We start from the raw sequence: 24,117 nt of genomic DNA on the forward strand, positions 1-24,117 counted from the left end.
GATCTGCAATTGCTGCTTTTGCAGAATGGAGCTTAACCAGTCTCAATATTTTTTTTTTTTCATCAAGAAATAAAAAATGCAGCAACTCAGCCACAAAGATAATAAGCTGAAAAATGACTGCCTGGTCAGCTTTAAGAAACAATACAAAACAAATGAATTCTTAACCTATCAGTTGCTCGAAAACAGAACCTTCTTTAATGGGTTTACGGCTTGGCTCAATGCATCTGTTCCAAATTAGTACATTTTCCTCTCAAACAAGGCAGTTTCAATACAGACGAATGCTGTGATGTCACATGCCAGACCTGGAGGGAATAATTGCCCTGCCCCAAGCCCATCAGTTTGCCTCTATCAACCCAGAAGGCATCCATCTTGTAAATTATGGGGGTAAAAAAGACAATTTGACAGTTCTACTGCTGATCATCAAAACGAACATCAGTGAAAGATTTCCAACAAAATGCCAGTTGTGTGAGCACAGTCACCATGAACGTAAGTGGACTGCTGCAGTATGAATCATGACATGGGAATAACCCCAAAGGAGGCTATCAGATTAACCAACCTACCTTCCGGAGCTACTGATCTCCCAAGCACAGGGCCACCCCCCCCCCCCACACCATGGCCTTCAACAGAGCATATGGTATGAAGGAAACAGAAGCCATAGCCATTTTCAGTTTTTTTTCCCCTCTCTCTCTCTCTTTTTTATGATTAAGGAGATTACAAACAAGTGTTCAAAAGTCCCAAACTAGTACAAAGAGTGGAACAATCTTTTCCAGGATAAGAAAATCGTTGAGATGCAAGAGGAGAGAGTGGCTCTCTGAAGATGACAAAATTATCTTCCAAAAACAATATCCAAACAGAAGCCAGACATATGGATGAAGAGAGCCCCTGTACTGTATTAATGACCTTACTCACATACCTACGGCAATTACAGTCACACAGTTGTACTATTTTCATCATGAGGATGCCTGCTGCATATGCATTATAACATGTGGGAAGACTACTAAAGTAATAACGGTGATGGTTATAGGCTTAAGATAAGGCAGCACTGCAGTGGCAAAACCTGCCCAGTTCCTGGAGAAGTACAACTTGTGGTACCAAGAGATGGTGCAATTGGGTTACAATGTCAAGGCCTCACAAATATTCTTTGTTGACGCATTCTTTGAAAAAGCTATTGTAGTATGAGCTACTCTGAAGAGGGAGTGTGATCTAATCAGACTTTACAATGTTTTACTAAGGTGGTCACAACAAAGGGCAATGCAACATATTAACTATTTGGACAGGGTTTGTTTACAAACAGTTCTTCATATTCTGAGTGGCATGAAGGAAACAAAGAGCTGGTCAGTTTGCCTGAAATCCTTTGTTCAGTCTATATTCAAGAGGTCCAATCTCCACTCCGTGGTCTGCAGATTTGAGAGAAAACACTGAAAGCTGAATGCAACTTCTTAGACTACCTTTGGAATAAATGAGCGACTGGTACTAAGACCAATTTTATTTTGGTAAAAAACTAAAGTACACTGCATACATAAGGGCATGCAAATCTAAGATCCATATAGCAAAAGTAATGGATACCACAAAAATTGTTTTGTAGGAATGCCACCATCGGACTAAGGTTACCAGGTTTAAAGGCAGCAAGGATCAGTTTTTATTTATTTATTTATTTTTTATTTTACATTTGTTGACCAGGCTAGTCTAGCTGGATATATGTCCATTTTCAGTAGAGGCCCGGGGAGAAAAGCTCCAGAAATTAAACACATTAGACAAAGACAGAAAATGCAAATACTAAGGCTTTAAATCAGGGCAAGTTAATACACGTAATACATAAAATAGTCATGGCATATACAAAAGTATAATAAACAAATGTCTTAAAAAAAGAAAAAAATGTATTTATTTTTTTTTTGTCAAAGAGAATTACATAAGACTGTATAAGTGTCCTAAAGGGAGAGCTATCAAGGCTGTAGGGAGCAGATATTGTAGGAATTTTGGAAGAAGAAAGGATAAGGAGGTAAAAATAAGAGTTAATCTGGGTTGGTGCAGGAGCAAAGCCAGTGTTTACTGAGATGAATTTTCAGCTGTCTTTTGAAAAGTGGAAGATAGGATTTCAGAGGGTAGTTTGTTCCACATTTTGCCAACTGAGTTGGAAAAAAGACAATCACCTGCAGAGTTATTGGGTTTGGTTATATTAATCAGTAGTTTGTTGGAAGAACGTAGATGTTTCAGGTTATTGTATGGTGAAATGAGGCTAGAGAGTATAGGTGTTTGAGTTGGTTGGTATATGATCTTGTGAGCTATTAAGAGCTGTTGAAGTATGAGTTGGTTCTCGAGTTCAAGCCAACCTAGTTTTCTTGGGTTCAGGCAGTGGTGAGTTTTAAATGGGGATCCTGTTGCAAATTGAGCAATATTATGGTAAGATGTTGTTAGTTTCTTGAGGTTGTTTTTGGAAAGATTCGTGTATATGGGGGAGGCATATACAAGTGTAGAGATAAGGTGCGATCTGGCTAAGGTGGTCCTTGCTTCGGGTGAAAGGAAGGGTTTGATTCTATAAAGGGATCCAATTTTTCTATTAACTGATTTTATTGCGTTATTGATGTGAGTCTCGAAGCTGAGATTATTGTCAATAGTTATACCTAATAGTTTAGTAGTTGAATCTGGAGAGATGAGAGTGCTATCAGTGGAAGAAAGAGTGAAGTTTAGTGGGGTAGATCTGCGGGAAGGTGAGAACAATAGCAATTTAGTTTTCTTGGGATTAAGGAGTAGGCAACGATCAGAGAACCATTGTTCAACAGTTGTAAAAGCTTTTTGAGTGATTGACTGTAGTTCAGTTTGTGAATTAGCAGTACAGATAATAGTAGAATCGTCTGCATATTGTATGCAGGTAGTATATGGGATAGCTAATTGGAGGTCATTAATAAAGATGGAAAATAGAAGGGGACCTAAGATAGAGCCTTGAGGTACACCTAGAGAGATAGGGAGGAGATTGGACAGTGCATTTTTCCAGAGAACTGCCTGATGGCGGTTTTCTAGGTAAGATGTAAACCAAGTTAAGGAAGGAGGATCAAGTGAGAGAAATTTTAGTATGTGCAAAAGAAGTTTATGGTTTACCATGTCGAAAGCTTTAGATAAGTCAATGAAGATAGAGGATGATAGGTTATTATTGTTACGGTTATAGTTGATGGAGTTGGTAAAGGAGAGTAGAGCTGTGGTAGTACTGTGGGAAGGTCTAAATCCATGCTGACAGTTCGCAAGTAGGTTTGTTATGCAGATGGTGGTTAAGAAGTTGCTTATGGATACCATTTTTCCATGATTTTATCTATGGGTGATAGGAGTGCTATAGGACGAAAGTTAGAGAAGTCATTAGACTTACCTCCTTTGTGAAGTGGGATGATGTGCAGTATCTTCCAAATAGAGGGGAAAATACCTTCCTTTAAGGATCTATTTATCAGAATAGAAATGGGATAGGCAATAGGTTTGGCTCCTATTTGCAAGAATTCTGCAGGAATTTGTCTGCAGAAGGAGTAGTAGGCTTTAGTTTTTGGAGCAGTGATAAAATATAGGAGGTAGATACAGGTTGTAAGTGAAAGGAAGGAGGTAGATTTAGAGTGGGTAAGAGTAGCTTAGAGGTGTCAGGAGATAGGTGACTGGCTAGAGTTTGGATAGTATTAGTGAAGAATGAATTAAAGTCGTTAGCTGTTTGTGTGGGATTCTCTGGGTTACAGTCCTGGGGGTTAGGTTTGATAGACTGGCCTGGGGATAAAAGATTATTAATACTGGTCCAGAATTTTTTGGGTTTCTTTTTGGAGGTTTGTTGTAATTGAAGGTAATAGTTCTTTTTGTCTATTAGGATGGCTTTTTTTGTACTGTTTCTAAGTTCTTTGAAGTTTTTGTGGTCGGTTAGATTCTTAGTGGTACGCCATTTAGCCCAAGATTTGTTTCTGAGGATGATTTTTTGCCTAATATTGTTGGTCAGCCAGGGTGCTGCTTTAGCTTTGGTTCTAATAGTGTGACTTGGGGCATAATGATCCCGGATAGATAAGAATGTCGAATTAAAATATTCTACTGCTTCATTAAGAGGGAGATATTTTAGTGGGCACCAGTTACATTGTAGTAATTCATCTAGAAATTCTTCAGAGTTAAAATGCTTTTATGAACGTAGTGTTCTGTATTTGGTAGGTAAACTTAGGTTGGTTTTATGCCTAATGACATAGTGGTCACTGAGATCATCAGGAAGAGTACCGGATTGGTAGGTTTGTTGAGGAGTATTTGTAAGAATCCAGTCTAAGATGGTTTTGTTATTGTTGGTTTTATTAGTTCTGGTAGGACTGTTTATAAGTTGTGTGAAGCCATAGAGGTTTATACGGGAGGTAGGGTTTGTACTATTACAGGAAAACCAGTCAATGTTGAAATCACCTAGGACTAGTGTTTCTTGAGGGAGGTAGCTGGAGAGTGAGCTAAGGGTGCATTCGAGTGTGTTAATGTTATTCCCTGGGGGAAGGTAAACATATGATATTTAAGGCTTTAGTACTGTTGATTTGAAGTTTAGAGCTGATAATTTCAGCATGATTATCAGGGCTAAGAGTCTGGTCTATAATACTAATTTGCATATGTGCTTTATAGAGAATTGCTACCCCTCCACCCTTTTTTGTAGTACGATCTAGTCTAATGATGTTATACTCAGGTGGGGTGATTTCATTGTCTTTGATGGTAGGCTTTAGCCATGTTTCAGTTAAGCATAAGATATCGAAATGATGGGTTTCTAGAAGGGCATGAACTTGAGTAGTTTTGTTACAAATACTTCATATATTGAGATGGGCAATAGAGCGAGAGTTGGTAGGTTTGGTGATGATAGACAAGTGGCTTTGTCTTGTTTCTTGTAGGTATTGGAATTGTATGATGTGGCCCAGGGTTAGGATTAATAGCTCCGTCCAACAGTACGTGTAGGAATTTAATGTCCTTTGACTGGAGAAGTTTTTCCAAGGGTACACCTGATAATTTAAGTTCTAATGCCAAGGATGGTATTTGCATCTTAGCAGATGCATAAGAAAGGACTTTCTCAAAGCAGAAATACACGAAGACCTCTTGAACCATAGCTACAATTGAAAAAGTGCCACTAGATCTACACAAAGGATCTGGTCCACTCTGCCAAACAATATTTACTAATGTTAGGCTTCTTAGCCTCCTTGATGAGTCTGAGGACTTCTTGGGGTGGGGGGGGGGGGCTGAATTTCAACTGCAGAACTACGTTTTTCTCTTTTCAGCTGTAAGTCATAGGTGCATTAGGTTTGGGTATACCAGAGCTGCCTGTTGCTTCCACAGAACATCGCATAAGGTAAAGATATTTAGACAGTCTTAACTTCATCAAGGAGAATCGTTGTTTCAGTCAAATGGGGTGCAAACAGGATCAAGATGGCTGTCTCCTACACATCTTTCCTCAGTACACTAGGTATCACAGCTAAGAGAGAGAAAGCATACATGTCTTCTGCTCCATAAGACAGTAAATGTGTCCTGCTAAGGCTGTCTTGCATGGGTAAAACATATTTTTGAAATTTGGTATTTCTGTGAGGAGGTAAATAAGCCTGTTTTTAAAGAGTCCTAAAGTAGGATCAGTTTGTGGAAGGTGTAAGTTATTTTTTCATTCAAGGGAGCTGACTGCACAGTTGCAAAAATGATCGATCACTAAATTCCATAACAATAGGATACAATAAGCATGACTACTGGATGCTCTGTTCTGAAGCTGAATCTCAGACCAGCAAGACTAGCCTGCAGAGATGGAGGACTGAACGCCAACCTGCTTGATACACAACATCAGTGCAGTATTGTAAGCAACAAAGGTGAGGACTCCTAGTTGTAAAACCAGTCTGAAGAACTGAAGTATATAAATCACCAATATCTCGACACTGACGTGTTTTGACCACATTTCTGCTGCTCTAAGTTCCCTGCACCTTAACTGTACTTGTGCGTACTCTACAAGCCACAATGGAAATATCAAAGGTTACAGTCTGATGCCCCTTGAACTTGATAAAAGAAAAATTTGGATTGAACCATACTTGCACCAATCACCAATGTAAACTAGGTGGATAGAGAGGGATGCACATGATTCACCATTCTCCAAGGAGTGCAGGTACTTGCCCCAAAGATTCACGAGATACTACAGAAGTTTGCTGTTGTATAACTTCAAGAGACTATGAAAAAGTACAGTTTTGTACCTACCATAAATGTAGATGTCCGATAGATATGCAACTGCAGTCATAACATATGGGTTGTCCTGCCTCAGGCAGCCCTCGGTCGGCCGGATTCCAAAGTCTGGGTCCGACGTCGGCTGATGTCGCATTTCTCTCCGACGTCAGTGCGGCTGGAGTATATAAGCATCAGCCGACACCATTTTCTTCAGTGTTTCTTGCCCCAGATGCCAGGTGCCCTCCAAGGAAGGCTGTAATCAAATTGGAAGACAAAAACAGGATTCCAGACAAATAAGTAAGCAATAAACAGATACACCATAACAGATATCCCCAGCTAAGAGAAACAGGGATAGGAGTGGACCCAAGGCATAGAGGGGTATGGAGGGAGGGAAAATCCGACTGCAGTTGCATATCTATCGGACATCTACATTTATGGTAGGTACAAAACTGTACTATGTCCTTCAAGAATGCAACTGTAGTCATAACATATGGGTTGAATACCATAGCTTAGCTGGGGGAGGAGGAATGCTCTAGGAAAGAGATGGTGTGGCAATCAAACCCTGCAGGACTGCCGAAGCAAAGCCTGCTCTGGATCTGGAGTATAAAGGGAGACTGTAGTGTTTGGAGAATGTATGCACAGAGCTCCATGTAGCAGCTTCTAGAATGTCTTTTGTAGGCACCCCTCTTAAGAATGCTGTAGAGGTGGCTGTAGCTCTGGTGGTGTGTGGTCTGACATTGGCTGGAACATTCTTCCCATGGAAGGAATAACAAAATCTGATGCAATGTCCAATCCATTTTGAAATAGTCTGTTTGGAAATTGCTTTTCCTTGTACTCCAGGGGCGTAGGCAACAAAAAGCTGATCAGACTTCCTACTGGTCTTGGTTCTGTCCAGGTAGTAGCGAAGTTGTCTGTGAATGTCCAAGGTATGCAACAGTCTTTCCCCTTTGCTCTCAGGATTGGGGAAGAAAGTAGGCAGGTGAATAGCTTGATTTAATGAAACCCTGGATACCACCCTTTGGCATAAATGTAGGGTTGGTTCTTAAGGAGACCCTGTCTCTGTGAAAGATTATGAACGGTGGTATTGCCATTAGGGCCTGTAGTTCCGAAACCCTTCTTGCTGAGGTGATTGCCAACAGGAAAGCTGTCTTCCATGAGAGAAATTGTAAGTCCACTGAAGCTGCTGGCTCAAAGGGAGGTAGAGTCAGTTTTTCTAGGACAAAGTTGAGGTCCCAAGCTGGCAATGGAGCCTTTCTTGGTGGCTTAATGTTCTTGATTCCCCTGAGGAATTGCCTTAACAAAGGATGTGAAAACACAGGTGGATCAGTGTAATATCTAGCTGAAATAGCTGAAGCATGTATCTTTATGGAAGAATAGGAGAGTCCATTCTGTAGCATATCTGCCAAATATTCCAGGATGAGTGGGATGTTCAATAATGATGCATCATGTCCCTTGCTGGTATTCCAAATGCTGAATCTCTTCCATTTTGCTAAGTAAACCTTTCTGGTGGATGGTCTTCGAGCTTCTGTCAATATCCGCTGAACTTCCTTGGAGAGAGATAGACTGAGGTTATTCATGGAATCTCCCAGGCTGCTAACTGCAGCGTCTGAAGGTTTGGATGCAGTGTTTTGAAGTTGTGTTGAGTCAAAAGTAGGGGCCATTGGGGAAGGGCCCACTTTTTGTTGTGACATATGCTCCATAGTAGAGGATACCAGTGTTGTCTTGGCCAGTCTGGAGCTATTAGGATCCCCTTGGGCCTCTCTGCTTTGATCTTTAGTAATACTGCGGTCATCAGTGGCAGGGGTGGAAATGCATAGATTTTTAGGGAGTTCCAGTTGAATGAAAGAGCATCTATTTTCCAAGCTTGTGGATGATATGTCCTTGAACAGAATTTTTGCAGATGATGGTTGAGGTGGGAGGCAAATAGGTCTACTTCTGGCCTGCCCCATGTCGAGGTGAGTTGTGTGAAGATTTTCGGATGTAACCTCCACTCGTGTGGATCTATGAAATTCCTGCTTAGGCTGTCCGCCAGCACATTGTCTTTGCCTGGAACAAACTGGGATTGCAACTGTATGTTTAGGCTCAGTGATTTTTCCCAAAGATTCATTGTCAGTCTGCAAAGGGGGTAAGAATGGGTGCCCCCTTGCTTGTTTATGTACCACATCACAGTGGTGTTGTCTGTCCGTATCAGTAGATGGCCTTGCTGAAGTTGTTGTCGAAAGGCCTCGATGGCATGCATTACTGCCCGCATTTCCTTTTGGTTTATATGCAGATGTGTTTCCTTTGGAGACCATTGTTCCTTGTATACATCTGCCCTCCATGTGCGCCCGCCATCCAAGGTCTGAGGCGTCTGTGGTCATGGTCTGTGTTATCTGAGGTTTTTTGAATGACGTACCTGTGTTTGCCTGGCTTACCGAGGCCCACCATAAGAATTCCTTTTGTAGGCATGGAATGAGCGGTATGGTTGTCTCTAGGTTGTTGCTGTGCTGAGACCATAGGCTTTTTAGGTACCATTGAAGCTTTCTCATATGTAGTCTTGCTAATGGAACCAGGAGAATGCAGGATGCCATGTAACCCAGGGCCTGTAGGAATTTCCTTGCAGTCATCTGGGTGAGTTTTGCCAAACCTTTGAAATAATGAGTTAACTTCTCTTGCTTGTCTTCTGTCAGGTAAGCCATTTGAGAGGCTGTGTCTAGATTGGCTCCTAAGAAGGTTATTTGCTGGGATGGCTGAAGTCTTGACTTTTGGAAGTTGACTGTGTATCCCAGAGCCTGTAGCAATTGTATGACATAGTTCAAGTTTTTTGTCACAATTTGTCATCCGCTTGTATGAGGCAGTCGTCCAGGTATGGGTAAATTTGGATCCCGTGGAGCCTGCAATGAGCAATTACTGAAGCCAGGCATTTTGTGAATACTCTGGGCGCAGTAGATAAGCCAAATGGCAATGATGAGAATTGATAATGCTCTGGCCCTGCAAGAAATCTGAGGTATCTTCTGCAGCTGTGTCTGATAGGGACATGCAGGTATGCCTCCTTGAGGTCCAGAGTAATCAGCCAAGACCCCTTGCCCAGCATGGGAAGGAGTTGCTGTAGAGTCAGCATTTTGAATTTTGGTACTATGAGAAAAGTGTTTAATGAGGACAAATCCAGTATTGGTCTCCATTGAGTTTCTTTTCTTGGAACAAGGAACAGTCTTGAGTAGAACCCCTGGCCTTGTTCTTGTTGTGGAACTCTTTCTATTGCTTTGATCTGAGCAAGCAGAGAAATTTGTTTGATAGCCTCTGCCCTCTGGTTTTGTGGTAGGTTTGGCATGCCTTGTTTTCTTGGTAAGGTATGAAAGTGGAACCTGTAACCTTGGTCTATAATGTCCAAAATCCATTTGTCCTTTGTCAATTTGTGCCAATTGTCTGAAAACAGAGATAATTTTCCGCCCAAGGGAGCTTCTTTTTGCTCCTTGGTCAGCGGAAGTAGAGGAAAGTCATTGAGATTGTCCCTGTGGGGCAGGGGAGACCCCTGTGTCACTTCTTTGGTTTGCTGGCTGCCATTGCCGTCCCCTGTAAGAACCTCTGTATTGTCCTCTTCCTCGGCCACGCCTGTTTTTACCCCTTTGAAATCTTTCAGGATTAGGAAAGAACCAGTTTTTAGAAGGCCAGTTCCTGCTGAATCTGGGTGGTTGAACCTGGAGGAAATCTTTGACCGTCTGAACTGATTTTGCTTTTTCCTCGATGGACTTCAACACATCTTTAGCATTAGCACCAAAAAGCTTGTTCTTTTCCAAGGGTGCATCAAGAAGTTTTGCCTTAACATGATCTGGTAGAGGTTGTTCTTTTAACCATGCATGTCTACGAATGACCGCTCCTGTCATAGCTGCCCTACATGAAGCTTCCAGTGCATCATATCCACACTGCAGAAAGTGATTGCTGACTTGCTGAGAGTTATGTACAGCTTCCTGCAAATACTTCCTGTCTAAAGGTTCAGGAGAGGCCAATGTTTTCTGTAAATCATCTAACAGGTAATCCTGATATTGAAACATATGAAAGAGGCAATTCAAAGCTCTCATAGATAAAATAGTGGAGGTGTAGACCTTTTTCCCCCATCTCTCTAATGACCTAGCTTCCCTGTTGGAAGGTAAAGGGTTTTGGGAGGTGGATGCTGAAACCCCTTTAGGTCCCTGAGAAATAGTTTCTAAATCAACAGCATGGGCCCTAAAGAAATGAGAATGTGTTTCTGGGACCCTATAATATCTGTCTGGCTTGGCTGGAGCAGGAGGAAGAGTATCCGGGGTAACACTGGAATCAGAGTATAGGTCATCCAAAACATCAAGCACAGGAGGTACAGCCAGGGGCCTGTGTTGGGGCTTTTTAAGGAAGGTTCGAAGGCGCTTTCTGGAATCAGAATATTCCTGGCCTTGCCACTTAAAATGTTCCCTCATGGTATGCAGAACTTCCCCAAAAAAAATGTCCTCAGGAGGGGAGGCCGAGGGGATGGAGTCCTCTGCATCTGAGTCCTCATAGGTCTGGAAGGGCTCTTCCTGGCCATCGGAGTGAACAGAGTCCTCAGAATCTTCATCTGAAGGGATAGGGTCAGAGGGTTCAACCCGGGGCCTCTTATCAGGAGGAGGCTGGGATCCTTTCTCAGGATGGGCCTGTGAACCTCTAATCATGGAAATTAAGTCTGCGGCCATAGTCATGATTTGTGTTTCAGGAGTAGGCTGAGGTAAGGCTTTAACAGTAAGGTGCTTGGTCTTGCTGGCTGCCTTAGCACGTGTATAGGCCTTAATAGACATGGCCATAGGAGGCCTAGCTGCTCCACGTGCAGGAGTGACCTTATCTACAGCAATGGTCTCGGGCATTTCCTCGGTTTCAGTATCCGGAGGAAAATCTATAACTGGCGTCGGTGTGGCCTCCGGTATCGGAGGTATCGGAAATGCAGAGTCTTCAGTTCGGGGCGGTGAAATAACCATCTCAGGGGGAACCGGAGCACTCGCGGTAGGTTTTGTCGTGGAGTCGGTGGAAGACGCCGGCCGAGGATGTCGGTCCCGGTCTTTTCGTTTCTTAGGAGTCTGCGATGTCGGAAGTTCCGACGGCATTGTATAAGCAAATTTATCGCCGAAAAAGTCTTCAGCGAACTCCACCCGGCACCTGAGAGTGCACTTATTGAAGCGAGCACAGGCGATACAGGCCGAGACGTCGTGGTCTGGGCCAAGGCAAGGAAGACAGTAAGAGTGGAAATCCTTATGAGGTATTTGTTTACCACAAGACAGACAGTTGTTAACTTTTTCAGTAATTTCTGACATCGGCTGAGGCAAGAAAAGGTCCCCAATGGGGTACTTAGCTTTTTTGATGACTTCGGATCGAAGAATACAGGAGCTGACCGACCGGCACTTGCGAACTGCTTCTGCTTCGGGCACCGCGCAGCAAGAAAGACTGAAGAAAATGGTGTCGGCTGATGCTTATATACTCCAGCCGCACTGACGTCGGAGAGAAATGCAACATCAGCCGACGTCGGACCCAGACTTTGGAATCCGGCCGACCGAGGGCTGCCTGAGGCAGGACAACCCATATGTTATGACTGCAGTTGCATTCTTGAAGGACATCTGGCTTTCGAGCCCAGTGGACTTCCCCGGTTATCAAACTGGAAATACAATAATAAATAAATAAAAATTTGTCTGAAGTAGTCTGTCAGATAGAGCAGTTTTTCTGAAGTGAGAAATGCCATCTGGGAATTTGTGTCCAAGCTTGCTCTCAGAAATACAATCTTTTGACTGGGTACCAGTTGAGATTTCTTTTTGTTGATGTTGTACCCCAATATAGTGAGAAGGCTTTTTACAAATGTCAGGTGCTGAAGCAGCAACTCCTGACTGTCCGCCTGAATCAGGCAGTCGTCCAAGTATGGGTAAATTTGGATATTTCTCTGCGTGCAGTATATGCAATGGCTGGAGCCAGGCATTCTGTGAATACCCTGGGGGCAGTAGATAAGCCAAAGGGAAGTGCAGAGAAAGTACAGTTTTGTACCTACCATAAATGTAGATGTCCGATAGGAATGCATCTGCAGTCCTTACAAATGGGTTGTCCTGTCGTCAGGCAGCCCTTCGGTCGGCCGGATTCCAAAGTCTGGGTCTGGCCTCGGCTGGTGTCGTACTTCACCCGACGTCATAGCTGCAGTTCTTCGGGTATAAAGGCATCAGCCAACGCCATTTTCCTCAGTGTTTCTTGCCCCAGATGCCAGGTGCCCTCTTGGAAGGCTAAATTTGGATAAATGCCAATGATTCCAAATAGTAGAGAGCAAACACAAAAAATAAGCATGTATGTACATATATACAAACAAATACACCATAATAGATCCCCCCCCCAGCTAGCTATAAGATGGGCAAATACCCTAGGAGTACCACAGAGGGGAAGGCGGGTGGGTAATCCTGACTGCAGATGCATTCCTATCGGACATCTACATTTATGGTAGGTACAAAACTGCACTATGTCCTTCAAGGATGCATCTGCAGTCCTTACAAATGGGTAGAATACCATAGCCAAACTAGGGGAGGAGGAAAAAAGAAATTATGGTGTAGTTAGGATCCCTTGCAAAACAGCAGTGGCAAAACCTGCTCGGGATCTAGAGTATAAAGGTAAATTATAATGCTTGGCAAATGTATGCACGGAGGTCCAAGTAGCAGCCTCTATAATGTCCTTGGTAGCCACTCCTCGTAAGAAAGCTGTGGTAGTGGCTGTAGCCCTTGTAGAGTGAGGCCTGATGTTCTCTGGAGTTTTCTTTCCATGGTAGGAGTAACAAAATCTAATGCAATTTCCTATTCACTTGGAGATTGTCTGTTTTGAAATTGCTTTTCCTTCCCTTCCTGCTGCATATGCTACCAGTAGCTGGTCAGTTTTTCTATAGCCCTTGGTCCTGTCCAGGTAGTAGCGTAACTGTCTATGTACATCCAAGGTATGCAACAGTCTTTCTCCCCTGTTCTGTGGGTTGGGGAAGAATGTAGGTAGGTGGATAGCCTGATTTAAAGACACTCTGGATACCACCTTAGGCATAAATGTAGGATTTGTTCTCATGGACACTCTATCTTGATGGAAGATCAGGAAGGGTTGCACTGCCATTAATGCCTGTAGTTCAGATACCCTTCTTGCTGAAGTGATTGCCAGCAGGAAAGCAGTCTTCCATGATAAGTATTGTAATTCTGCTGTTGCTGCGGGTTCGAAAGAAGGAAGTGTCAATTTTTCTAGCACAAAGTTCAAGTCCCATGCTGGCAATGGTGGTTTCCTAGGAGGTTTTACATTTTTAATTCCTCTCAGAAACTGCCTGAGCCGAGGATGTGAGAAGACAGGAGGATCCAAGCTGTATTCTGCTGAAATAGCTGATGCATGTATCTTGATGGAAGAATAGGACAGGCCTGTGTGGAAGAGCTCTGCCAAGTATTCCAGGATGTTGGCTATGTTTACCAGTGACACATCTTCTCCCTTTGCAGTACTCCAAATGAGATATCTTTTCCATTTTGCTGCATAATTTTTTCTTGTTGAGGGTCTGCGAGCCTCAAGGATAATGTCTTTAACCCTTTGGGATAAATTTGGGTTAATTGATCTTATGTAATGTTCCAGGCAGTCAGCTGCAGAGTTTTCAGGTTTGGATGCAGGATGTTGTAGTTGTTCTGTGTTAACAACAATGGAACCAGGGGTAGTGTCCATATTTGTTCCCGAGACATGCTCCTTAGTAATGGGTACCAATGTTGCCTTGGCCAGTCTGGAGCTATCAGAATGATCCTTGGACGGTCCTCTTTGATCTTCAATAGCACCTTGTGCATCAAAGGAAGTGGTGGGAATGCATATGCTGTCAGGTTTTCCAACTGAAAGATAGGGAGTCCACCTTCCAAGCAAGTGGGTGGTACGTCCTTGTGCAGAATTTCTTTAGCTGGTGATTGCGTGGGGATGCAAATAAGTCCATTTCTGGGAGTCCCCATTTTCTTGTAATGGCTTTGAAGATGTCCGGATGCAGCATCCATTCGTGGGCATCCGTGGTAGTCCTGCTTAATATGTCTGCTAGAATGTTTTCTTTTCCCGGTACAAAAATTGCTTGTAACTGAATGTTGTAGCTCAGAGCCACATTCCATAGGTCCAGTGCCAAACGGCATAGAGGGTATGAATGTGTGCCTCCCTGTTTGTTGATGTACCACATAACTGTGGTGTTGTCCGTCCTTATCATCAACTGACCTTCTCGGAGAAATGGTCTGAATGTCTGGATTGCCAATTTTACTGCCAGCATTTCCTTTAGATTCATGTGCAGGTGCAGCTGGTCTTGAGTCCATAAGCCTTGTATGCACTTGTCCAGTATGTGTGCCCCCCAACCGAGGTCTGAGGCGTCCGTCGTGATGGTTTGGCTTGGTTGAATGCTGTAGAAGGGCAATCCTGTGTTTGATTGACAGGCCTGAGCCCACCATAGGAACTCTTGCTTCAGGCATGGGATTATTGGAATTTTGGTTTCTAGGCTGTGCTTGTGTTGAGACCATAAATTCTTTAGGTACCACTGTAGCTTTCTCATATGCAGTCTGGCATGAGGGACCAGTATTATGCAGGATGCCATGAAGGCCAGGGCTTGCAGTACTTTTCTTGCTGTTAGATGGTTCTGCTTTGTTAATGCCAAGAAGTAGAGAGGTAGTTGCTCTTGCTTTTCTACTGTTAGGAATGCCATTTGCTTTGATGTGTCCAGCTCTGCACCCAAAAAGGTTATTCTTTGGGATGGTATCAGCCTTGACTTTTTTATATTGAATGTATATCCCAGGGGTTGTAGCAGGTAAATGACTCTTTGTAAGTCTTCTGTTAGCTTGTTTTTGTTGTCCGCTTGTATCAGGCAGTCGTCCAGGTAGGGGTAAATTTGGATTCCCTGAAGCCTGCAATGAGCAATTACTGATGCCAGGCATTTCGTGAATACTCTGGGCGCAGTAGATAAGCCAAAGGGCAATGCTGAGAATTGATAATGCTCTGATCCTGCAAGAAATCTGAGGTATCTTCTGCAATTTGGTCGTATGGGGACGTGCAGGTATGCCTCCTTGAGATCTAGAGTTACCAGCCAAGACTCCTTGCCCAGCATGGGAAGAAGCTGCTGTAGAGTCAGCATTTTGAATTTTGGAACAATGAGGAATGTGTTTAAAGCGGACAGGTCGAGAATAGGCCTCCATTTGCTCTCTTTTCTTGGTACCAGGAAGAGTCTGGAGTAAAATCCCTTTCCTTGCTCCATAGATGGTACCTTTTCCACAGCTCTCATCCTTAACAATTGAGATATTTGTTTTAGAGCTTCTGCCTTTTGATTTGGAGGTAGGTTTGGCATTCCTCTCTTCCCTGGTAGAGTATGGAAGTGGAACCTGTAACCTTGGTCTATTGTCTGTAAAATCCACTTGTCTCTTGTGATGTAATGCCAGTTTATTGAAAATAAGGCTAGCTTCCCGCCTAAGGGTGCTTCTAGTTGTTCCCTGGTAGGCGGTGCCAGTGCCAAGTCACTGTGATTGCCCTGTAGTTGTGATGGTGGCTGTGTCTGTGGCCGTACTTCGCTGGTTGTTACCCTGCCACTGGCGTCCCCTGTAGGCACCCCTGGATTGGTTTCTGCCTCTTGAACGCCTATTCCTGCCTCTCTGAGTTCTGGAGGAGTCTGGAAAGGACCAATTCTTGGAGGGCCAATTTCTGCTAAACCTTGGCAGTTGGACCTGTAAGAAATCTTTAACTGTTTGGACAGGTTTTGCCTTCTCTTCCATCTTCTTCAGCACCTGTTGTGCAGGAGAGCCAAACAAATTGATCTTATCCATCGGAGCAGCTAATAGTTTGGACTTGACATGGTCTGGCAAGGCCTGCTCTTTTAACCATGCATGCCTTCTGATAACTGTGCCAGTCATGGCTGATCTAAAGGAAGCCTCCAGTGCATCATAGCCGTATTTTAAAGAATGGTTACTGACTTGCTGAATGTTATGTACCATTTCCTGAACAGATTTTTTGTCTAATGCTTCATCAGAGGACAGTTTTTTGGTTAACTGGTCTAGCATAAATTCTTGGTACTGGATCATGTGAAATTGACAGTTCAAGGCCCTAGCTGAAAGAGTAGCAGTAGTGTAAACTTTTTTACCCCATCTCTCTAAGGATCTGGATTCCCTTTCAGAGGGGAGGGTTTTTTTTAGCAGAGGTAGCTGCTACAGCCTTAGGCCCTTGGGAGATAGTCTCGGGATCTGCAAAAGGAGCCTTATACAAATGGTAATGCGTGTCCGGGACCCTGTAGTATCTATCAGGCTTAGCAGGGGCCGGAGGTAGAGAATCAGGAGCAGTACAAGCATCATTAAATGCATCATCTACAACAGAAAGAACTGGAGGTATGGCTAAAGGCCTATGTTGTGGTAAATGCAGAAAGGTTCTAAGCCTTTTTCTAGAGTCTGAAAAATCCTGGCCCTGCCACTGAAATTGTTCCCTCATAGCATGCAAGGTTTCCCCAAAGGAAAATTCCTCAGGCGGAGAGGCAGAAGGGATGGACTCTTCAGCATCAGAGTCTTCATAAGGGGAGAAAGGAGCCTCTGGAGGGTCTGTATCATTTGAATCATCAGAGGATTCATCTGTGGGAATAGGCTGAGGGGGCTCTGCTCTAGGCCTCTTCTCTGGTGGAGGCTGAGAGGCCCTGTCTGGATGAGGTTGGGATCCCCGGATTAAAGAAATGAGATCCTCTGCTAAACTAAGCAGTTGTGAACTAGAGCTAGGCCTGTGAGAGGGGGGCTTAGCAGGCACAGTTTTAGTAGTCTTAGCTGCTTTAGCCCTGGCAAAGGCCTTAATGGACATGGCTGCAGGTGGCCTAGCAGCTCCACGTGCTGGGGTTGAAATATCCAAGGGAATAGTGTCAGATAGTTCCTGAGAAACTGCAACAGCAGGTGGGATTTCAGAGGCCGACTCCACGAGGTTGGAAGAGGCCTCGGTAGAAGGTAAGTTTTCGGTTGAAGGAAGAACCGCTTGCTCGGTTTCAGCCGAAACCGAGACACTCGCGGTTGGCTTAACCGCGGTTTCGGCCGAAACCGCGGACCGCGAGTGTCGGTCCTTTTCCTTGCGTTTTTTAGACATTTGCGTAGTCGGAGGATCCGACGGCATAATATAAGCGAAATTGGAGCCAAAAAACTCCTCAGCAAATTCAGACCGACGTCTAAGCGTCCTCCAGTTAAAAGAAGCACAGGCTAGACAAGCTACTATGTCGTGGTCTGGGCCTAAACAGGGTAAGCAGTAAGAGTGGAAATCTTTAATCGGCTGAGGCAAGAAAGAGTCCCCAATGGGGTACTTAACTTTTTAGAAGTCTTCGAAGTATTTTCGAAGTAGTATTCGGTAGTAGTAATCTCTGGTTCTGACCGACCGGCACTTGCGAACAGCTTCTGCTTCGGGCACCACGCGGCAAGAAAGACTGAGGAAAATGGCGTCGGCTGATGCCTTTATACCCGAAGAACTGCAGCTATGACGTCGGGTGAAGTGCGACACCAGCCGAGGCCAGACCCAGACTTTGGAATCCGGCCGACCGAAGGGCTGCCTGACGACAGGACAACCCATTTGTAAGGACTGCAGATGCATCCTTGAAGGACATCTGATGGTGCATAGAGCCTGCCCTGAAACGTAGATATTTCCTGCATGACTCCCTTATGGGGATGTGTAGATAAGCTTCTTTTAAGTCTAAGGAGAAGCTGTCGCAGGGTAAGCATCTTGAATTTTGGGACCACCAAGAAGGAGTTGATAATTGAAAGATCCAGGATTGGGCGCCAAGAGCCCTCTTTCCTGGGCACCAGGAATAGTTTGGAGTAGAAACCCTGACCCCTTTTGTTCTACTAGAACAAGCTGAATAACTCTGATATTGTGCAGGGAAAGTACTTGCTTTTGAGCCTCTGTGCACTGGTTTGGAGGAAGGTCTGGAAACTCGCTTGGGGTTGGCAGAGAATGGAAATAAAATTTGTATCCCTGGGATACAATGTCAAGGACCCATCGGTCCTGAGTGATGGACATCCAGTTTTTTGCATGAAGGGCAAGTTTTCCTCCTAGGGGCACAAAGACTTGGGGCAGGGCTGGGAAGTAGAGTTGAAAAGTCATTGTGAACTTTTTCCATAGGGAGGTGGCTTACCACTCCCTGTTTTTGGGGTGGGGGCACTCCATTACTTAGCTCTTTGCATACCCTGAGACTGTAGTCTGGGTGGTCTGTTTCCCCTGGGTCTTGGCTGGGAAGGCCTGGAGGGGGCTGGAAAGGACCAGTGTTTTGAAGGGCAATGCATACTGAATCTAGGTGGTTGCACTTGTAAGAATTCTTTAACAATTTGCATAGAGTTAGCTTTTTCTTCCATCTTTTTAAGAACTACTTCTGCTCTGGTGCCAAACAAACAGTCCTTATTTAAAGGAGCGTCTAGTAATTTGGATTTGACATGATCTGGCAATGTCTGTTCCTTCAGCCAAGCATGTCTTCTCAGTACAGAACCAGTGACTGCAGACCTGCAAGATGCTTCTAGGGCATCAAAGCCACACTGCAAAGTATGCTTACCAATTTGGTTTGCAGAATGCATTAGCTCTTGTAAATCTTTATTTTTTGCACAATCTGGAAATATTACCATTTTTGTTTAATTAGTTCCATAATATGTTGCTGATATTTCAGTATGTGAAATTGGCAATTTAATGTCCTGATAGCAAGAGTTGCAAAGGTATACACCTTCTTACCTCATCTGTCTAAAGGTCTGGAGTCCTTGTCCAAAGGGGTAGGAATTTTGGCTGTAGTAGCCTTAATACCTTTAGGTCCCCAGGAAATGATCTCTGGATAAACAGTAGGATTCTTGAAAAGAAACTTGTGGGAATCAGGTACTCTGTAGTACCGGTCAGGTTTCCTAGGGGCTGGAGGTAAGGTGTCTGGAGTAAGACTGAATTCCATAAAAACATCATCCACAATATCCAGGACAGGGGGTATTATTTAAAGGCCTGTGCTGAGGCAACTCTAAAAATTATCCGAGTCTCTTTTTGGACTGAATATAGTCTTGGCATTCCAGTGGAAATGCTCTCTTAAAGTATGCAATATTTCACCAAAAGAAAAATCCTCTGAGGGGAGGCAGAGGGAATGGATTCCTCTGCATATGAATCCTCATATGCTGATAAGGGCATGTCTTGATTGTTGGATATTATGAATATAAGGCTGAAATTAATTCTGTTGTAAATATGCTGAAAGAAAAAGCTTGCTTAAATGTAGAAATAGAGTTTAGTAATATATGATCCGCATCCATACTAAATTACCATGGCTTGGAAAATAAGGAATCTGCTGAATGGACATTTTTCCCTTACAGACTTAAAAACAGGATGTATGCAAGAGCAAAAAATGCAAAATCTGCTTTTAAAGAATGGACAATGATACTGTGAATGTGTTTCCTTAAAAACATGTTTTTCTGCATGGACAACAGGACACTTATCAACATTGGCACAAGAACAGATGTTCTTATACAAAGATCCAAATAGAATACAGGATGTTCACACTGTCAGAAAAGCTGGCCTCTTATAAATTCAGCAAAAATGTGATGAGACATTGTTAAACAAGGAAGCTGAAAAATAATATTAAGTCAGCAGTTTGCGTTAGCATCTGCAACAATTAGTATTGTTTCTACAGGATGAGCAATTCTCCAAAATAGAATACCAAGAGGAAATGTATATGTATGTGCATGACTAAAATTGCATATAAAGATCTGTATGAATCCAGTTATGTTAGGGGTACTTGTAGAGACGCATCTGTCTCGAGGTAAATGTTATATCTCTCACATCATCTGTACTATATGAGAAGTAAAGTGGAACAGTACTTTCAGCTGCAACGTTAGTCCGTTGGTTTATTATAAAAAGTTATTTGTTACTGCTCTAAGTTGATGCTGCAAAGTATATTCTTTCATCAGTGTATATTCTGCAAGTTTCTGTATGCAACAGCCTGTGAATGCAAATATAACCAGACTTTGATTTTAGCAGAATCTCCTGGTCTGTAGAATCTGAAGGTTAACTGAATTCCTTTTCTCTTAGCAGGGGGAAGGCTGGCTTCTCCTAATTAGCGTAATAAGGTCTTCAGCCATTCTAAGCATTTGTTTTTGTGGCATGGGAGCCTGAGCATGCACTTTGGTCATCGGTTTTCAGTACGTTCTCTGGGCCGAAGAAACTCTGTAGTTTTTACTAAAAATGAAGTTGTCGGTTTGATTCGAACATCGGTAGGATGGAATACACCCTCAGAAGCCAGTGCCTGCACAGCGGCTCCAGACCCATCCAAGGTAGAGACATACACAGGTTCCATAGTTAAGAAGCATCCTGTGGCATACCGGACTCCGAATGGGTCTCAGCAGAGGCCTGTGAATCCATAGAAGCGGGCATCGGGCTGCAAAGGCACCTCACTGAGTACCGGTGGACTGGCGACTAGCCTAAGGGAAGTGTCGTCTGCAGTTTTGGAACTATACGGTCTGTCTCTGTTTTTAGCCTTATGTTTTTACGCAAGATCGGTAGTCAGATGGCTTACCGAAGCCATTTCGTAATACGGAGAACGAGAGCAAAAGAATTTAGTGACAAAGAAAGCCCGAAGACGAATGGTTCGGGCGTTAAGGCACAAAACCAACAGCGAGGGACATCATGGTCTGGGCCTAAACAGGTGACGCAGTAAGAATGAAAATCTCTGTGAGGTATTTGCTTTCCACAGGCAAGGCAATTGTTAACTTTTTCTGATATAGGTTTCTTTAGAAGACTTCAGGATGATTAACACAAAAAAATAAATTTCAGGTAGCAGCCAACCGGGACTTGCGAACTGCTTCTACTTCGGGCTCCTCCTTGGCAAGGAAGAAAGATGTAATGGCATTGGCTGCCTGTTTTATACCCCTAAGGACCTGATGTCATGGAAGAAGCGACAGCATCCGATGCAGAAATATTAAGATTCTGGTATTCGGGCCGACTAAGGGCTACCTGCAGGCAGACAATCTAAGTGTGATGACTGCAACAATGAAACACAAAGAACATGGAAGGGGATTCCTCTGCATCTGAATCCTCATAAGCAGACAAGGCATGTCTTCACAATCAGACACCTCCGAGTCGTTGGACTCCAAGTCAGATAAAGCTGCTGGGGACAAGTCTGTTTCTTTTAGAAGGGGTATGCTGGCTTCACCTAATAAGCATGATAAGGTCTTCCGCCATTTTAAGCATTTGAGATTGAGGCATGGAAGCAGGAGCTTGAGCTTGGATTGTCAGTTTTTTAGGCGTAGTTCATACCCTAGGTCTTAAAAACTTGGTAGTTTTAGAAAGAACTGAAGACGCGAAAAAAGTCGTAGGTTTGTGTCGAATATCGGGCAGTGCGAAGAACTTCCTAGGAAGCCAGTACCTGCTCACTAGCTCTGGACCCATCCAAGGTAGAAACATCCACAGGATCCTTAGTCAAAGAAGAGTCTCGCGGCATACTGGTCTCCAAATGGGTCTCGGTAGTAGCCTGCGAATCCATAGAAGCGGGCATCAGGGGCTACGAAAGTGCCTCACTGAGTACCGGTGAACTGGCGACTAGCTTAACGGAAACATTGCCGGCAGTTTTGGACCTGTGCAGTCTTTCTCTGTCTTTATCCTTACATTTTTTCAGAAGATTGGTAGTAGGATGGCTTACCGAACCATTTCGGAATACAGAGATTGAGAGCGAAAGTATTAACCACGATAAGGGCCAGATGACGTACAGTTCTGTCATTGAACAAAGCACAAAACCGACAGAGAGGGACGTTGTGGTCTGGGCCTAAACAGGTGATGCAGTAAGAATGGAAATCTTGGTGTGGTATTTGCTTTGCACAGACGAGACACTTGTTAACTTTTTCTGACATCGCTTAGAGCAAGAAAAAAGGATTCTCAATGAGGAACTTGGCTTTAGAAGACTTCAACTTCAATTTTGGAAACAAATACTCAGGTAGCGGCCGACCGGCACTTGTGCAAACTGCTTAAGCTTTGGGTTCCTCAGCAGGAAAGACTGACGTAATGGCGTTGGCTGCCTGATTTTATACCACCGATGACCTGACGTCAGTCCTGGAGTGACAGCAACCAACGTAGAAATACTAAGCCTCTGTTATTCAGGTCGACTGAGGGCCTACCCTTGGCAGGATACCCAAAGTGTGATGACTGCAACAGTGAAACACTATCATCATCAGGAGGTGCCGATTAAACTGTTGGTGCCAAGGCTGTCAAAGTTGGGGCCGATGAAATTGTCAGTGCTGAGGCTGTCAAAGTCAGTGTTGGTGCTGAGGAGGCCATAACTATGGGTGTTGAAGCTTGTCTGACAATTAGTTTAAGAATCTGACTCTTGGGTTCCGTGGAGACTGAGGGAACCACAGATGTATGCCTTTTTGAGTCCGGCGCTTACGGAGAGCCTGGCACCGAATGACTTCTCTTTTTTTGTTCAGTTTTGGTGGAGGATGACTCTGGCATAGACATGGCTTCATCAAAGGAGGATTTTAACAATCTTTCAGAATCAATGTTCTAGAGCTAAAGCCTTAGCAGATCTTGCAATTAGTTTCCAAACGGTGCGCACCCAAACAATATACACATGAAAAACGGCTGTCTGGACTAGGCATCTTTCCTCCACAATCCTGGCACTGTTTGAAGCCCGATGTGCCTTTCTGCATTTCCGCCATTTAAAAGGAAACACTCACTCAACACACACTGAAAGGAAAGAGAAGAAAGCTACCAACAAAGGTAGGGAGATATACCAAAAATGGAAAATGAGGGAAATACCAGTGATGGTACAGAAGGAGATTACCTAAAAGGTAAATGGGAGGGGAAAATTACCAACAATGGCAATACAAATTATCATTAGGTAAGAAAAGTAGAGAGCTAATTTACACACACTAAACATAACACAAGAGACAAATAAACTACTTAAAAGTACAGAAACTGTGTCTTAAAGAAATGAATATAGAATTGAAGCACTTAGCTGTAGAGTATCGGCTGATGCATTGTCGTCAGAGTGGCAAATGAGATCTGGGGCAATAGAGAAACAGGCAATGTGGGTAAAGTCTTAGCTCATGTTTTTTTTTTTTTTTTTGGTTGGCATGAGTTGTATAACGGCCGAGCCGGTTCCAAAGTTCAGAACAGAGTCCCATTCGTCATGAATGGATAAAGATTGACATCAAATAAAGAAGTTATGTACTCACCATAACTGTCCATTTGAGGAGTTCTACTTCATTTGTCTTCAACCTGTGGGTACCTGATCCGTATCGGATCAGTGCCAGCAAATTCCGTAACATCTGCTCTGAGCTCCAAGCTCCTCCCCTTATCCATAATACACCTCCACTACCTTCCAACCCCCAGATCGAGTTTGCTGCCACGTATACCGAGAACCCAACCTGAAAGAATACCTTATGACCTAAAAACTGCAGCCAAACAGGCTGTTCATATGATAAGGCCAGGGGGAAGGAGGGCGGGACGGTTTAGAACAACTGAAGTAGAAAGTACAGTTGTGTACACTTACCATAAATGTAGATGTTCAAGTGTATTCACTGTTGCAGTCATTACATTTGGGGTTATCTGCTTGCAGGTAGCCCTCAGTCGGCCTGATTAACAAAGTCTTGGGTCCTGCATCGGTTGCTTCTTCCATGACGTCAGGTAGTCAGAGGTATAAAACATGCAGCCGACACCATTACATCAGTTTTTCTTGCCCCAGATCTCAGATGCCCCCCTAATGGGAAGCAAAGATAAAAGTACAATGATATACCTCCAACAAAAAAGCAAATACACCAAAAAAGGCTTTTAAGCATAAAGGAAAGCAGAGGTATAGCCAAAAGAAGTTAGGGGGCTGGAGGGAGGGTAACCAGGACTGCAACAGTGAATACACTCGAACACCTACATTTAAGGTAAGTGTACACAACTGTACTATGTTCTTTGTGTTTCACTGTTGCAGTCATTACATTTGGGTAGATTCCCAAAGCTATGGTT

The 24,117-nt window shown here is 43.6% G+C and overlaps 1 protein-coding gene across 1 annotated transcript in view; it reads right to left on the reverse strand.

Annotated features, from left to right (window-relative positions):
• The window catches only part of KIF5B (kinesin family member 5B), a 2,669,048-nt gene that overhangs the window by 1,187,589 nt on the left and 1,457,342 nt on the right, over positions 1 to 24,117 (reverse strand). The gene's annotated exons all lie outside the window — the stretch shown is intronic.

Source organism: Protopterus annectens, chromosome 3.part1, assembly GCF_019279795.1.
Source record: "Protopterus annectens isolate FY-2018-M chromosome 3.part1, PAN1.0, whole genome shotgun sequence".
Classification (NCBI taxonomy): domain Eukaryota; kingdom Metazoa; phylum Chordata; order Ceratodontiformes; family Protopteridae; genus Protopterus; species Protopterus annectens.